Source organism: Myotis yumanensis, unplaced genomic scaffold (genome assembly GCF_028538775.1).
Source record: "Myotis yumanensis isolate MYYU_CA2020_CCGP unplaced genomic scaffold, mMyoYum1.0.hap1 SCAF_10, whole genome shotgun sequence".
Classification (NCBI taxonomy): Eukaryota; Metazoa; Chordata; class Mammalia; order Chiroptera; family Vespertilionidae; genus Myotis; species Myotis yumanensis.
This window is the reverse complement of record NW_027223761.1, coordinates 66,714,632-66,732,070: the sequence shown is the minus strand read 5'-3', so window position 1 is coordinate 66,732,070 and position 17,439 is coordinate 66,714,632. Positions and strand designations below refer to the sequence as shown.

The window sequence follows — 17,439 nt, the reverse complement described above, 5'->3', positions numbered from 1 at the left end:
AAGAATATGACAAAACTGTGGGGCTTTTCTACATTGAGAAGGTATACATCACACAAAATGTTACATTCAATTCAGGAGGTTCACAAACTCAAGATGCTCTAACACTTACCTTTCTAGGGTAAAAGGAAGCCATTGATATAAAGAAGGCATTTTCCAAGAGACCACAGAACCACTTCATTCCAGGTCCCTAAAGTGGAGCTTGGACACAATAACTCAATACATATTTGCTAAAAATTTGTATTGAGGCAGCTATAGCAGAATTTGATTCCCAAAAGAAAGTGATCTCACTGATGTTCCAAGTGATCTCGCTTATGTTTAGGGCATAATTTCCTCATTTCTACCTTTTATTTGTCTCTGTTTCTACCAAAAATGGATTTCCTTCAGAACACTGATCATGAGTGACAGTATCTCCAACATTTTCACAGAAGAGGGGCTTGGGGGCAATCTGGTTGCAAGACAAAGAGGGAGTGAAGCTGAGTTTGCACTGCACTTTACAAAAATACTGAAAAAAACCCTCCGTTACCCTATCAGAGCTCTCAGAGAGAGCTCTGGTGTATGGTGTATTCAAGGAACTTACAATTAACTTACTTAAACCTAACTTTATTCTATAAATGAATGTAAGGTCCACTCACACTGTAATCTGGTCCTAACACATCCTTCCACAGGAAGAGTTAATATTTCACCAGGAATCTATATCCAATATCCTCCAAGTTCCGGTTCCTGAATCCTGAAGAACCCACCTGGAGACTTGCCAGCCATGCTGCCTTCTCTCTGTCATGGCGGATAGCAATAATGAACCACGATGGCTCTCTTTCTCATTGAGCTTGGATAGCATCTTAGACTCCTCTACAGTCCTCCAGGTAGCTACTACCATCTCACCCTGGCATGCAAGTTGAATATATTTGTCACTCACCAAACCTACATGTTCAAGTGCTTTCTGTCTCTTAAAAAAACAGGACACAGGCAACTATCTCCAAGAGTAATCTGTGGCCCCCTAGGCATCCATTCTGAATTTCATCTGTACTTAGGTGATGAGTTAACTCTAATTGTTATTGATTTTCGAAGGTTTGCACTTGACTTCCAAACTCAGATCTGGATCACGTGTGCGCTAGCATCTGATATTATGTGTGTAATTGCCTTCTCTTGTACGCAGTAGGAAACCATAACTAGACACATGGCCAGGGTCATCACCCTGCTCTGTTCAAATCCGGACTCTGTCACTCATGGCTGAATGAGCTGGGCCTGTTCCTTCACCTCATACCTCAAGTTCCTCATCTGTCAAATGGGAATAACTACTTCACTGTGTAATTGTAAAGAAACATGAGTTAATATTCAAAAAAGACTTAGAAGAATGCCTGGTATGTTGAGCACTTAATACATGTGATTTAAAAAAATCCGTTGACCCAAAAGGGTACCTGGATGATCAGTGTTTCATATTTGGTGTATGATACATTTAGTCACAGAAATATAAAAGGTTGGGGCCCTTTACAAAATCATGCTCTCCGCCACAGTTTAATTTCAACAAACATTTACCAAATGCTTACTTACTAGGGGTCTGACAGTGTTGTATGCCCAGAAAATACAAAGATAAATAAGGCACATCTCTACCTTGAAGCAAAATCCCATCACTACTGAACTCCTGCATTTTCTCCAGATGAGAAAAGAAAGGCCTGTCAGCATAAAAACCATATTTAACTTGGATCAGAGTGGGTTCAAAATCACTTTTCAGCAGAGGGCTGCAGGTCTCTCCCTTAAGCTTCGTCTATGATATTCATTCCAAAATAAGCAACAGCAAGGAGAAAAACTTAGACCCATCTTGGTGTCAGAGATGAATCTGCTTCTCTGATTCAAGATCAAGTTTCTCTTCATAAAAACCTTTAGCCTTCTCTCCCCAGGCCTTCGAGTTGATTCACTAGACTCAAATAGAGAGCGAAGTGTGGGCTTTCATAAATTAAAAAGAACTTTTCTCACCTCATCTTGCATTCTTACCAATTAATACATTTTTTTAAAAAGAAAAATAACAAGACTTTTTTTTTTTTCCCAGCCTTCCTCCTTATTCTAGACTTGATGTGCCCTGGTTGTCTGACATCCTCGTTCCATTCATGATTGCCATTTTTTCTAGGCGAGTCATTGCTTCAAAGTATGTGTGGGTGTGCTTGGGGAAGCTCAAGACATTGAATGGCCTCATCTTCGATGCAAATTCAGTGATGAATTTGTGGCCCAGCTACTCAACTTTGCCCGCTGTGCACCCTGCACAGACAGGCTCAGGGGTCAGAGGGCGGAGTGCTGCTCACTAGTGAAGTTAGCACGGGCCGCCAGTTCAAGCCCTAAAATTGGTGTGATGATTATCCCAGAGAACAAAGCGAGGTCATCTGTGTGTGCACATTCAATAAACTGCAAATTGGCTATCCAAAAGGAAGATATTATTAGCATTTCTCAACGTCTCAGAGTCTGTTTCCTATTTGTAAAATTTTACAAAGCTACACTTGCCTTATTTATAGCACGGGGTTTCTGTGAGGACTCGATGGGTTGTGTCTATCTGAGAAGATATTACTGACTTGCAAATGCCAGGTACTCTTTCTACTGCCTCCCAAGGGCCTGCTAAGCCTCTGCCTCCTTATGGCGCGGATGCTAATTTCCTGACCCTTTCTTTTCTGTTTCTCTTGCTAGAGAGAGATGATATCCTTCTTTTCCTCAAAACGTGCCTTTCAGCAGTTTCTCTTTAATTCTCAAACCTCAGTGACTTCCAACAAAGTGATTACTACAGCTCCCAGGCACAGAGGATGCTGACACGACCCCCCTCCTGTGCAGAAGCTTCAGAAGCAGAATTTTGCTCCGACTGGCCCAAGCAGCACACAGCCCGGTCCGGGAAGGCCACTGTGCAGGCAGCTGTCCGGGCTTGCGGCAGGCACTGGCCAAGGAGTGCACCTTCCAGGGGAGCCATTTGTTTATGGTCATCACCTTCCACTTCCCAGGGTGTTTCCCAGCTTTGCTTCCTTTTAATCGACCCAAGTCAATCTCCAGTCAGCCACATTATGGAATAAAGGGCGGCACACTATTGTATCAAGAGTTGAATTTACCTCCTTCATGTATTTGTTTACTCTCTGTCCTCCCCCCACCCCTCACTGAAATGTAAACTCCATTAAATAAGAACTTGGTCTCTCCTGTGTGGTTCAAGGGCCTAACGTAGCGCCCGGGCGTACAATAGGCACTCAATACACATAACCTCTCTTCCAGCATCCTTTTCCTTGCACCAGTGTTTTCTACTCATGAGGAATGGGGCTACAGAGGTTCAATCTGGGAAGAATCTTATGAGATCATCATGCCCCTGTAGCTTTCAAAGGGGGTTGTAGCACTGCAACCATGTTTTCAATTACATGAGGCATATCTAGATCTGCATACACACACACACACACACACACACACACACGTATGTGCCTTCATGTGATTAAAAACTAGTGTTTATATTTAAAGTTATATATGCTTTAGTGTGATTAGAAATTTAGGAGATATTCTCCTAATTAAATAGGAGGTGGGGACCTAGGTTGCCTACCACATGTTATTCCACCTCTCTCTTCTACCTCCAGTCCTGGAAGACTCATAGGCAGCTCTGGTTTAAACACTACAGATCTGGTCATTCACTCAATAAATATTTATTGTGGATCCAAAATATTCCAGAAACAGCTGGGGGCTGGGGATGTAAGTGGTGAACAAAACTAGGAGGTTCCTGGTCTCACGGAGCTTACATCCAGTGGGGAAAATAGGAAATGCACAAATAAGTAAGGAATGGACCTAAGTTCAGATAGTGATAAAAGTTATGAAGACAATAAGACCTCTATAACTGGATAAAGTGATAGGGAAGAGGAGAGAGGAAGAGAGATCCAACATGTGTGTGGACATTAGTTAGGGTAGCCAGGGAGGTCTCTCCAAGGAGGTGATAATTGAACTGAATCCTGTGTGACAAGAATAACCTAGTCAAGCAAAGTGCTGAGGAATCCAGCCCTGTGAGGGTACAGAAGCAAAGGAGGAGTGACGAACCCCAAGGTCACCCTGGTAGTTAGCAATAAAGCTTGGTCTCCTTCACTCCACTTACCATAATGATCTAGTGATCTTTTTCCTAGTTTCTGCAATTTGGCATACTCTTGTTTTCTGCAGCAATTTCCTTTAAAACTGATACTATACTTTTTAATGCAGTTCCTCATTTTTATTTTCTCTGCAAAGTCACCTATGTAATCAGTGTGTGATTTTTAGTCTACATATACTAAAAATAATCATGGTAAACAAAGGGCGTGGGTGTGTGTGTGTGTGTGTGTGTGTGTGTGAGAGAGAGAGAGAGAGAGAGAGGAGAGAGAGAGAGAGAGAGAGATGGGGATTCAAGGCATATTTTTTAAGCAAAAGTAAGACCCAATCCATCCGAAAAGAAAAAAAATGTGACTTCCTGTATCTTAGCATTTTAAAAAAGGAAAAGCCATGTTGTATAGTGTAATACCAAGATATTTTCATCTAAAAATCCCAAAAAAAATCTTAACAAAAGAAAAGCTAAGGAATTGAGAAGTTACAGAAAAAAAAAAAGTCACCACCTCTATGGCTCTAATCTAACAGATAATAAAGCTGAGTGTGTCTACCCTTTGAAACAAAATAAAACCACCACAACCAGATGACCCTTCTGGCTACCTGCTAGTGACATCTTGCTTTCTGAGAGAAAATGCACTGGAGCCGAAGATGTGAGCCACAGACCCAGAAGCGTGGAGGAGTCCTGAGATGCAATTTGCAGAGCGGTGCTCCGAAGAAGTCAAGGGCTAAGGAGGAAGGGTCCTGTGCTCTCAAAGAAATGAGCTAGATTTCATATTTGTTTGGGTTTGTTTAGGTAAATTTTCCTTTGTTGGTTTGTTTGGAGCAGCTCCTGTGCATCCCCCCCCCCCTCCCCCCCCCCCGCAACCCGCCAGTTTTATTAAGTCCCTAAACAGATCTGAGTTTTAAGGGCTTAGAGCTGCCCTTGGGAAATAGGTGATTACTCTCTCTGCTTAGGGTTCTAGTGATAAGGAAAAAAAAAAAGGAGGCAGTGGATTGAATTCCCCTCCTCCAGGCTAATTTCTCAGTGACTCTCATTTGTAGTTCCCTTTAAAGCAGACACATCTTTTTAACATGAAGTGGTGACACATGTACAATCCCATCCATTAACCAGCACTTTGCGATTGTTATGTGTATGTGAAAGACAGACAGAAGAGACAAACAGATGGAGAGACTGATGCATAGAGTGGAAACACTAGTCAATTCCTGAGGAAGGAAAGCGCCACAAGAACATTTTCCTCCCCGTTTTACATTTTGTAGTCCATGTAACTATTGGGAATTGCTTTATCCACGGAAATGTCACCAGTGCAGTTGGGAGAATCTGGGGGGAGGAATCACTGTTCCCTCTAAAAAAATAAATGTGATGGATCAAACTCTAGTCCTACAACTGTGTTTCTCAGGGTAGCACCCTAAACCCCAACACGCAGGGTCAGACATGGAGCGGCGTGTTCGTTATTTCTAGGAAGAGTGTTAGGTAATTGGCATGGCTGTGGGGTTTTCCCTTCTCGGAGCTTGCTCCCAAGATGACTTCAGATTCTCTTCGCTTGCTTTTAAAAACAAAGCATTACCTTCCTGGGCACCTTTCCTTCTTTGGATTCTTCCTAACAGATATATTTGAGAAGAGACTGAAATTTGAAAAGCAAAAGATCAGGGAACTTATTCAAGGTTTGTCAGCTCAAAAGGGGCCACAGAGGCGATCCCAACCACACACCCAGCGCCCCTTGCTTTTCCAAGAAGGAAAGTAAGGACCAGGAAGGTAAAAGGCCATGACTAACTTGCCCTACTAGTTAGCATAGTGGGAGCACTAGGACCTTCAACGCTGAATTCCCAGGCCAGTACTCTTTCACCCTATCATTACTAATAAGGACAGTAAGTACAATAGAGCATCACTTCCTCCTGGCTTATTCATTCATTGTGAGGTGTAAGATGGAGAAAAATGGGGGATTGAGAGTAATTTGAGTTTAGAAACACTGAAATTCAAGTGTTTATGCTTGAATCAAGAATATGCTTACTTTCCCCCCTGCCTGCTGTGCTAGCTAGCAAAGTCTTCTGTGACCTCGAAGATCGAATGCAATTACATTGCCCATATATATTTGCTATGCTGCTTGACTCTCCCAAGGGCAGCATAACAGTACAAGGGGAGTGACATCTTTATGAGGTTAACCCTTTTCTGCTTTAAGGGGAGGCTACCGAAGGCAGATGTGTTCCCTGGAGCGTAACCAGAATGCTGGAAATGTAGTAGTTAGGAGGAATGACAGCACCAGGCCACCATTCAGGAGGGAAAAAGCAAATTGTTATTTGGAGGAAACAGTGACCTGGGGAAGCCTATGAGAATACTGATGCCATGAAGTAAAAGTGGGATGACAAAAGGGGTGGGGCTTGAATTATAATACAGTGAAAAGAGACAAAGAAACTAATGTCCGTTAAGTTCCAGCAGGCTAGGTTCTTTCTGCATTATCTCATTTAACCCTTACAACCTTTTGAGATAGTTCTATTATCACCAAAAGCAGAAAATCAGTCTCAAAGATTGCGGACGGATCACGAGAATTCTCGCTTCATATTACGCAGTGTTTTGCAAAGTATAATACTTCCACAAGATATTAGCTTGTAAGAACATGTACTAAATAACTTCAAAATGCAATAGGTATTTCATTTTAAAGCGTGCCTTTAACATTTATCTAAAACGTTTTTTTGTACTCATTCAAATTAGAAACTTATCTGGACACTGGGTAAAGCTAGCAATAAAACTACTGGTCCGCAATGTGTTAAGTAACCAGTCTTGGGGTGACAAACCTAAAGAGGTGGAATCATCTTCCATGCTGAGGTTTTCTGGGTCTGATCCAGTTAACCCTTGCGAAGTTACAAATTACCCCAGAACTTCGTGGCTTCAAACAGGGATGCCATGTTCCCCATGATTCTCTAGGTTGGCTGGGGAGTTAACCCTCGAGCTGATTTCTCCCAGGTTCACTCATTCAGATGGCTGCATTGAGTCAGAGAGCTGGCTGGTCTCAGATGGCCTCACTCTTGTGTTCACAGTTGGTGCTGGTTCAAGGCAGGGGCACCTTGGTCCTCTGCATGTGGATGCTCATCCTCCCGTCAGCTGGACCAGCTTCTTTCCATGGTGGTGTCAGTGTTCCAAGAGGGCTTTTTTTGTTGTTTTTAAATCACTTTATTTGGGTGTGATTGACATATAAAAAGCTGTACACATTTAACATATACAATTCTGTAAATTTGGGGATGAGTATGCACCTGTGAAACCATCGCCACCATCAAGACCATACATATATCCATTGCCTTCCAAAGTCTTCTCCTGCTATTATGATTATCTGTGGTCAGAACACTTAACATAGGTTTACCCTCTTAACAAATTTTAAGTCCCAGAGAGCCTCCTAAAGCCCATCCTCAGAATTAGGACAGTTTCACTTCTGTCAGATACTCTTTTTTTTTTTTTTTTTTAATATATTTTATTGATTTTTTACAGAGAAGAAGGGAGAGGGATAGAGAGTTAGAAACATTGATGAGAGAGAAACATCGATCAGCCGCCTCCTGCACATCTCCTACTGAGGATGTGCCCGCAACCCAGGTATATGCCGTTGACCGGAATCGAACCTGGGACCCTTTAGTCCACAGGCCGACACTCTATCCACTGAGCCAAACCGGTTTCGGCCAGATACTCTTGGTTCAAACAAATCACGGGCTCATTTAAGACTGAAGGGGATAAATGGCGTCCACTTATTGCTGGGAGAAGTGGTAAAGTCACATTGCAAAGGGATGGAAGGCAACATCGTGACCATTCACAAAACAGCCTCCCGTAGGCTTTCCACTCCATGCTCTGTCTCCTAGCAAAACTTTAATAAAAATTCCAAATTGCCCTTAATGTTCTTTTTATAGGTTTATAGAAAGTCCCTAATTAAAGGACTACTTTCTATAACCTGTTGTCAGAAAACTTGAGTTCTAGATCTATTTCTACTGCAGTGGGATCATGGAACGCTTTCTTTGAAGTGGGCTTGAGTTTTGTCATCCACGAGGAAGAGTTCGGTCTGTTTTCTCTCTAAGGGCTCATGCAATTCTATCCACTGACAGTGTCTTATTCTTAGATCAATATGAACTAGCTTCCTGGGGGACGGGCAGGATGGAAACGAAAAAGGATAGAAATCAGATGGCCTCTATTTTGCAACATGCTCCCTTTGATTGCTGTGGGTGCAGAACCTGGGAGGCAGTGAGCAAACGGCATGCCTGCGCATGGGTGGTGAATTCACCCTTCCATGATCTGGTGCTGCTCTGACCATGTCCACATATTATATGCTCAGGGGGCGCAGGCCCTCCAGCATTACATCCAGGGCTTCTGGACCTGGTTAGACAAAACACCTCCCAGGCAACACACTCACCCCAGCTAAGCAGACAGGAGAGGTGGGAAGGCTCCTGAGTGGTCTCTTCCTGCGGGAAATGCGTCGCTGGAAGCTCTCTCAGAAAGATAGTGTTGCCTCGTCTATGGAAGATCAGGTTCCCAAGGAGCAAACTAATGTTTAATTTAGCACAAAGATAGCTCAGAAGCGCTTTCCGGGGGCCTGCGCCTGTGAACAGATCCACACGCAAAGAGTCTAAGCGAGAAAAGGAAGCTCTCCTAGTGCAAAGGCTACAGGACTTGGGCGCAACCCCGGCTGAACCCAAGCCCCCACCGGTTGCTTGTCAGGAGGACCGCTGCTCTTTCCTGTCTATTCTTACGTCTGTACTTTGCATGTGTTCTTCACACATCTGTGAAACAAACCACTAGCACATATCTTTTGCAGCCTGAGATGACACGATGCAGTGTGGCAATCCAACGTGCAAGCCTTAGCCGGGTTAGCAAGTATCAGTCCACTTAGGTGAACGACAACAAAACACGCAGTCACCCCAGCTTCTCAGCCGGAGAATGGTTTTGTTTTTACATAATGCAGACTTCAGAGACCTCCCAAAATGAGCAATGTATACTTAAGCCGGGCGATCGTCATTCCAAAGACACAGTACGGTACAAATTGTATTCAACTCAGCCACTTCTTTGCACCCTGGTTACCATGATTCTAAGAGATTACACTGTGTCTCCAATAGACTCCTGGTAAGTTATTAGCAGTTGCAGCAAACTTTCGCCTTAAGTACATTTTCTGAAAACAAAACAAAAAAACCCCCAAGCATGTAATTAACTTTCTATTCAACTCCATCACAATTACCTGAAAACAAGTCTGTTGTACAATGAAGTCTGTGGGGCTTCATGTGGGTGAGAGTTATTAGTGGGTTGGAAAAGATCCACAAATATAACTCAGCCACATTTCTGACAAAAGAGAGCTTTTTAAACAACAGCATTAATGATTCCATATTAATGTATGAACCTGTCATAATGGCTCCTGGAACACTGTAAAAACAATACAAACCAAATCAAACCAAACCCAGCATGAGCTTGACGCTACCTTTTCTAAGAATATTATCCCTCCCAAGGACGGGGGAGGGGGATGCAAGTTTAAATGATGGGGAATAAACAAACAAACAAAATTCTGACTCCATCCTTGAGTCAGAACCAGCACATGCATCCTTGCCCAAACACCACCCACCCAAAAGATTATTCTTACTCTAATCCTGTCTCTTCTTCATAAAAGCATTGTGTTTTGGGTTTAGATTGATCATCACTGAAACTTGCTTGGAAGGAAGCCTTGGTTAATTTTCCACGTGTTTCCCACGGAAAGTCACATTTTAGGGGGCACTGAGCAAAGGTGGGAGTCCAAGCTGAGAACCACAGCGAGGCATAACATTTTCAACCCGCTCCTGGGAAAGAGGGTGAACTCCCATTGCCCATTCACTTGCAGCTTTTTGCAGTGAGCTAATTGATTCTTCAGCAACTTGAGCCGGGATCTGGCTTTCAAGAGCATAAATTTAAAGCTCTACAGCTGGGAACGTCTAACTCTTTGTCATTCTGTGACCAGATTCACTTAAGAATTATTCATCAGTCTGAATTAATAATTCAGTTAAATGGTAAATTTGGGCTATTCAGTTCTAATGATTCCAAACTCTCAATAGATGGTTTAAATTTCTCATTTACCCACAAAGCCCACACGCCACACTCGCTGGGCAAATGAATGGGAAACCCAGCCTCTATTCTCGAAGAAGTGAAAAGTCAAATAAACACTCACTCTGGCCCAATTCCGGATGAGGACTCCTAGAATCCCAGGATTTGAAGAAATATTAATGGACTCTTTTCTCAAGAGGGACACTATTTAACCCATTCCAGGGACATGTAAACCTAGCCCAGATGACATCTCCATATTAAGCTAGTTAGGGAAACTGAATACTATGATATCCCTCACTAGCCATTTTAAGTAAATATTAAAGAGAAAAGCCATGTCCTTCTACTGGGTGCCCCTGACACATTCTGGAGATAGAATCCACGGCTGGGAAAAGCACAAATCTGACTTGAGTATGTCACATGTCAGATCAATAAAAACAGCTAAAATTTACTGGGCCTCTACCAGGTGACAGGCAGTTACCTCACTTACTCAATGACCCTAAATAGTTAGTTCTATTATTGTTATTCCATTTTACAAGTGAGGAAACCGAGGCAGAAGAGTTTAGCTAACTTAACCACGATGATATAGCTATTAAGTGGCAGCGTTCACCCCTGACCCCAGGCTCTTCACTGCTATGCTGCCTTGCCTCCTTAAACAGCCAACTTTAACACTTCTGTTTCCAACCCCGCCCACTCTCTTTTTAGACTGTCAATACTAAGAGGGAAAAGGCTACATCAAATTACTCATCATGGATACAGTAATTCTATGGCATAGAAGAGCTACAGATACATAATTCTTTAATGAATAAACAAAAAATTTCTCCAAACTTTAAAAGCATTCATATCCACAATCTTGACATGAAATGTCAGAACCTTCACTAAAACCATGAAGAGTGTAGCGCATGTACATTCTGTTGTTTGCCCATTTCCACAGCCATTCATTTGACAGTTGGTTGTGGTAGGGCCTGACTGTAGCCTTCTTCCAGCCTTGTGGAGCATGGGTGAACTTCTCACTTCCTTCTAGAGGAAATGAAACAGCTTTTGTTCTTTCGCATCTCTTCCTTAGATTGTGTAGGAAAGGGTGGAAGCTGGCAGCCGTAGGTAGATAGCCCACTAGCTCTGGTCAGCATCCCAGCATCATGCCTTGAATCAGAGAGCAAAGGAACTGTTGGCTTTTCTCCTCTGCCATCTATTCCATGTGGTACCTTCCCTGCCCTGTGGACCAGACAGGGGAATCTAATATTCCAGTAAACTTTGGGGGAAGTCAATGATTGGTAACACACCTGCATTAAAAAGCAAGCCAGAAAGTAAGGAAATCTCAAAGACCATCTGGACTTGCAGCCTTTCATAAATCTCTACTCACATTTTTTCAAATGAAATCACCTTTTCCAAGTTAGTAAACAAGCAAACTCATTTGTTGGAAGATCAGTTTACACATCAAGGGAACACACTCTTACCCACAGGGCAATTCTTGTTGGCCCTGGAAGGCCTCCTGAGTCTGAGAGGAGGAGTTGGTTCTGCTTCTTTTAGTTTCTCTTTTGTGTCTAGCTAGTATGCTTTTAAAACCATCTCCTTTGGATGCCAAAGGCCATGTCATGCTGTATATAACTCACTGTGAATGGACGAAGTGTGTAAATAGCAAGGCATTAAGCCGCTCAAGGGACCTGGAGATAGGTAATACAGAACACTTAGGCAATATGCTATGAGAAGAGGCGGCTGGAGGGGAAATGTAATACTTGTCTTCAAGTATATGAAAGATTATTATTGCTTCATAGATGCTGACTCCTCTGAGTTGTCCTTGCTCTACCATTTTCCAGGGCTTCTGACTGTAATCTTGCCAGAGCTCCTGACCTTCCCTGAATAAGATCCACCCTACTTATGCCCGGAATGACTCAAACCCAACCACAGGGGAGTCAGGCTTCCTTCTCTGCCACCTAACATTCATGGCTATCCACTCTCAGCTACCCCATTCCACATTCCACATTCACTCCCTCCTCATAGGCCCTCGTGGTGACCCACAGTCTCCAAAGAGCTCTCCCAGCCTGGATTTGAATCTCTCTCCTACCGGCTATCAACAGTGCTAATGCTTAGAGTACCTATGTGCCAAGCACTATGCTGACTTATTTGCCAAAGAATATTAGCTTTATTTTACAGATGAAGATCCTGCTGCTCCAAAAGAATAAAGTTATTTCCCCTAGCTCATATAGCTAGTAGGTGCAAAGTAAGGATCTGAACACACGTTGATCTACAACATTTATGCATTAAATGCCTCCACTTACTGCATCCCTAAGCCTCAGTTTACTTATTTTAAAGTGGGGCAAATGTTGCGTATGCACCTGTTTGGGTTTTTGTTTGTTTTTGGTAAGGCATTACATAAAATATGTAATAAAAGTGCTTTGTACATTCTAGGGCTCAATAAATATTTATTCTTTTCTCCATCTGACTTTCTATATCAGTTTTGGTCCATTCTACCTAATTTTGCTGTTACTTTATTGATATGGTCTTGATTAGCCTACTAGACTGTAAGTATGCAGGGACTATGTCTTTTGCTGTATTTCTGTTCTCCGGCAGAGCCTGTTAGAATGTGAGGGAAATTAGCATGGAGGATGGAGAAGAAAGCTTAGAATTATTTTCCTTAAACATGACCCCCGCCTATGAACATATGTAAGGGACTAGAATAAAGGCCAAGGAAGCAGTAGAAGCCACTCAGGATGGTTTGGATGGTTTAGCTGCTACACAGAGCAGGACTGGATATTTTTTTCAAATTTCTTTCTAGGATATTTGAGACTAAATTGCAGTGATAAACACACACACACACACCATCACTAAAAACAAAAACAGGTAATCATGCCCACTCGATTAGTCACATTTAATTGCTATGCTTCAGAACATTTGAAAACCCATGCTTGTCTTGGCACTTCCAAAAGGTGTACAGTATTAGGGAAGCCATACAGTATCAAACTTTAACACTCAGGAACATTGGATGGACATCACCTGGAGATGACATCATTTCAAAGAAAGCGGATGACTTCTCTCAATAAACAGCGGCCTAAACAAGCAAGACATATTGTTTGACATAACATCGCTTCGCTGTCAAAGCGAGCTTTCTGTCTGTCACTTTTTGATAAAGGATTGTACCAACTTCTCTCTCCACTCGAACTCTTTTGCTTTTGTGAGATCTTTTAATTGTATTTACTTGAAAGAAGTAGTAGGAAGGTCCTGGAGAGATAAGAACTCTCCCTTTATTACTCTGTTCTGGAAAACAGAACAAAAATAGGTCGGTTCTTAAGGAAATGATGGCCGCATACATAAATAATGTAAACACTCCTATCACTGTCCTGGGAGGACATTTATCACACCGACAGCCACGGAAACCGACATCTGGCCAATAAACCGCTCCTGTGCTCAGCCTCCTCCTTACAGTGTAGAAATTTTGAGTTGCCAATTGGAAACTTGATTATTATCAGTCAAAAATAAGCCGGGAACTCTGGCAATGATTGAACTTGCTTGACTTTCTTAAGCTAACAATTAACATTTTAGACTATTGTTGACAAAATATTTAACTTTCCCATACTGCGTGTGCAAACGACTTTCCTAATAATATTCCTTAGACACGCCTTTCCCAAGCTGCCCAGGTCCACGCAGGGACCGGTAAAAGGCGTGCATTCCGAGGCCCCAAACACTTTCTCAGCATAGTCCCTGCGAACTAGGACTTTCTGGGGCCTTCAGGAACACTTAAGCACACTGATATCTCCGTCTTATCTTGACAGCACTGTATTTGAAGCACCAATCCCTCTATTTACAATAAAAGCTATTTCACCATTTCAAACACTCAGCTGAAAGGATACTCTGTATCCCTGGAAAAACTGGTATTATGACCTGTTGTTTCGTAGTTTATTATTAGAAATACTAGCAATAATGCCTTGCATTTCTGCAATGCTTTAATTTTTCCAAAGCCTGTTCGGAAACACACACTCATTGGCTTCCCTTAACAACCCAGGGCCGTGTTATTGTTCTCTCTGCTTTACAGATGACTGTTAAGTGGCTTGTCCTAGGTCACCCAGCTGGTAGTGATCAAGCAGGCACAGAACCAACCGAGGATGCAGACCCCTCGTCTGATCTGCTTTCTTTCCTCCACACTACATTAGAGAAAAGATAATCTCTACAGCCAAAGATGACTTGGAACTACTTATCTCTCCATCCTAGCAACAGCGTATGCAACAGAAAAAGAGCTTGTCTCAGGCAAAAGGGAAAGATTGATAATGCACCACGGAAGCTCAAACTGTGCTGTTCCTTGGACCAGCAATTACTCAGTTTTACAGTTCATTCAGAGATTCAAACATACTTCCCCAGAAAATGATTTAGTGCCGAAAGCCTGCTCCCAGTGGTTAGAAATGCAGATCTTCTTTAAGCCCTACAATCCGGGCCCTCTAAAAGGCCCTGTTCCTGCAGTCCCTGCAGCCATGGGGCTTCCCCTGAACTTGTACTTGAGCTAAATGAAGAAACTGGCTGAGTAAGGGCTGCAGATTTAGGCTGTCAATGTGGACAGAATTAGAACTGGCTTGGAGGTTATTCTTGCATTGTTCTTGCATCTTAGGCTATTAAAATAACTCAGACATTGTATATTTCTTGCAGTATAACACTCCTCAAAGTCAACACTATCTCGTGGAACACAAGTTCCCCCTTCACCGTCATTCAGACATTACCGACTATATACAAGGCATTGTGCTAGCAGGTAGGCAGGATACGGAGCTTTCAGATGAGGACACAGTGCGTATCTGACTTGAGGTGGTCAATATTCTCTGCCTTTCTCCAAAGGGTGTTTATGGCCACTTATGAGACACCAATTAATGATTAAAGTGATACATTCAACACACCCAGACAGAAATAAATCTGGTTACGGACACCACCGCAATACAATGAAGAAGGCACTCTGACACTTATTCTGCACAAAAGGCCCCTTTAAATTCATAGTGTTTTGGAAAATAAGAGGAGCAGGAGTGAAGCGAGACCTGCAGGTCTAATGGGCTTGGTGAATCGCTCCCAAACGCCCAGACCCTTCGCACACAATGTTATCAGGTTAATACAGTACTTGCATCACCATCGCTGAGTGCCATGCTGAGCAACAAAGCACCAAATTTAGAAGCTAAAATGGAGAAGGGAATTTCCAATAACCAAGGGGGGGTGTGGGTGAGGGGGAGTATTGCCCCTTGCAATGCCACACATTTTCAATGAAAAACAGCTATTAGAAATGAACTGCTCTTTTGACCCCTAACTCACACGGCCCCTCTCATCATCACTGGCTGGTGGTTAGGAGAGAGCACACGGGAGGATTCCCGCTAAGACCAGGAGTGGGACAGCGGCCACCCCGCCTTCTGCAGCACTAAAGCCTTCAGTTGGGAAAGGCCAGACACTGTGTTCTCACTTCCTCCCGCCGTGGCTATTGCTAATCGTGAAGTTACAATCACTGCTGAAGTTGGTTTCATTTCGCATCCCAAAACCCCCAAGTGAAAAAAAAGAAAAAAAGAAAGGCAGCCTCATCTTACTTCCAAGTGGGAGAAAAGCAAAAGCCAGAAGAACAAGGCCATGAGCAGGCACGCCGCCTTCCTTGCCGAGCCTGGGATGCGAGGGACACATCCAGGCTTGGCACCCAGAACAGAGGTCAGTCTTCTCCACTGAGCAGGGCTGGGTGCCCCGGTCCCTGTATCATCCCCAGAAACACTTACCAGGAGACCGGGAAGCACACAAAGCCGTATTATTGGGAGACTTGCAGACAGATTATAAATTTACTGGGGACAATCGAGGCATTTAGATACTTTTGGCTGCAGATGCTGGTGACACACACATGCATACAAACCTCATTCTTCTCGCCATTGGAGTGACTTTCTCCGCCCCCCGCCCCCACCTCAGCATCTCTCTGCCACAAAGCAAACTCCCCTAGCTCTCAGAGGGAATTCCAGGGAGAGGTGGGGACAGAGCAGGTGGCAAGGAGAGGACATGAGTCTTTGAAGCTCTAACAGAACCCCACAAACCAATTTTGCTCAAGGATAAAGCAGCAAACACTGGGCAGTTTAACTGCTAGCAGTTATTTTTCATCTGGAGTCGGCCCCAGGGAGTTGCAGTTCTAGGCATCCCAAGCAAAAAGTGTGCGTGTGGCCGGGGGAGAGCACCCTCCTAGGCCCCTGAGTTTCTGGAAACCATCCCTACAGGGGGAGCCACAGAGAAGCCTGCTATGGGCCCTTCTGTAGGGTGTCCCCTGCCCAGAGCCCCTTTTCAAACTCTGTTGAAGAAGTTCAATGCAGCGCCCTGCTTCCTTTGGGCTTTTTGAGTACTTTTCAGCTGGCCTGGCTATTTCCTGTTGCTGACTTTCATTAGGGCTGACGTGGGCAAACTGGAGCTGTGCTGTGAGCAGACCAAGGGCGCAGGAGCCCCACCGAGCTCAGAGATGGAGGGAGCTGGTGGGGCTGCCGGGCTGCGGGGCTATGGGACAGGGCTTCACCTTCTCCCCAGAGGCCGGTGGCCCAGCAGCTTGGGGGAAGCTTGCACATGGCAAGCAGTCACCTGACCAGGACTGGCATCCAAAAACCAATGAGTCAAGGGATACTCCCTCTGGGACTGGGTGGATCTGTGCTTCCAGGGGAAGAACTTCCAGCCAGGAACCTGATCAGAACTTTCAGGTTCGATGCCCTGTCGCCAGAAGTGGCTGAAGACAAGCCACTTCCCAGGATGACAGCTTGTCCACAGCCCCTCGGTGCCTGCCCACTTTAATGAACGCGGTCATTTGTCACTCGCTGAGGGTGGACTCGCCGAGGGTGGTGTCTATGAAAAGCAGCTTGGAGAGAGGGCTGGGGGAGGCTATAGAGAATCAGGGAGTAGGTCTCTGAAAACAATTCCCTCGCTGGTCTGGGACGGTCCCTTCCACATTCTGTTTTGTACTGAGGGGACCCTCAGGCACCTCTGTGTTGCCGATCACGTCCTGGGTTCTCTGGAAGGGGCCACCTCAGAGGCAGGAGGGGAAAGGGGCCGTTCAACTGACCCATGTTTTCAGGCTGAAGACTGGCTTGTTGGGCCTAATCAGAGCTGACTAGCCAAAGCTGGCACATCCCCGGGACCTGGCCTTCTTCGGCGGCTCAGATCTTGCCAGGCTGTAGCCACCTCCTCTACAAGCTGTGGCCTCCGGGAGCCTCTGAACACTCGGACTTCTCACCACGTAAGGAACACCCTCCACGTGGAGGAAAACCCGTGGTGCGTGCGCACCCGCAGAACTTGCTGAGTAAGAGGATAAACCACACACTAGCACTCCCATGGCCTTCGAGGCTGTCAGGTGACACCTG

The 17,439-nt window shown here is 44.2% G+C and overlaps 1 protein-coding gene across 2 annotated transcripts in view; it reads right to left on the bottom strand.

Moving 5' to 3' along the window:
* Window positions 1–17,439, bottom strand: part of MAML2 (mastermind like transcriptional coactivator 2) — a 356,704-nt gene that overhangs the window by 337,344 nt on the left and 1,921 nt on the right. The gene's annotated exons all lie outside the window — the stretch shown is intronic.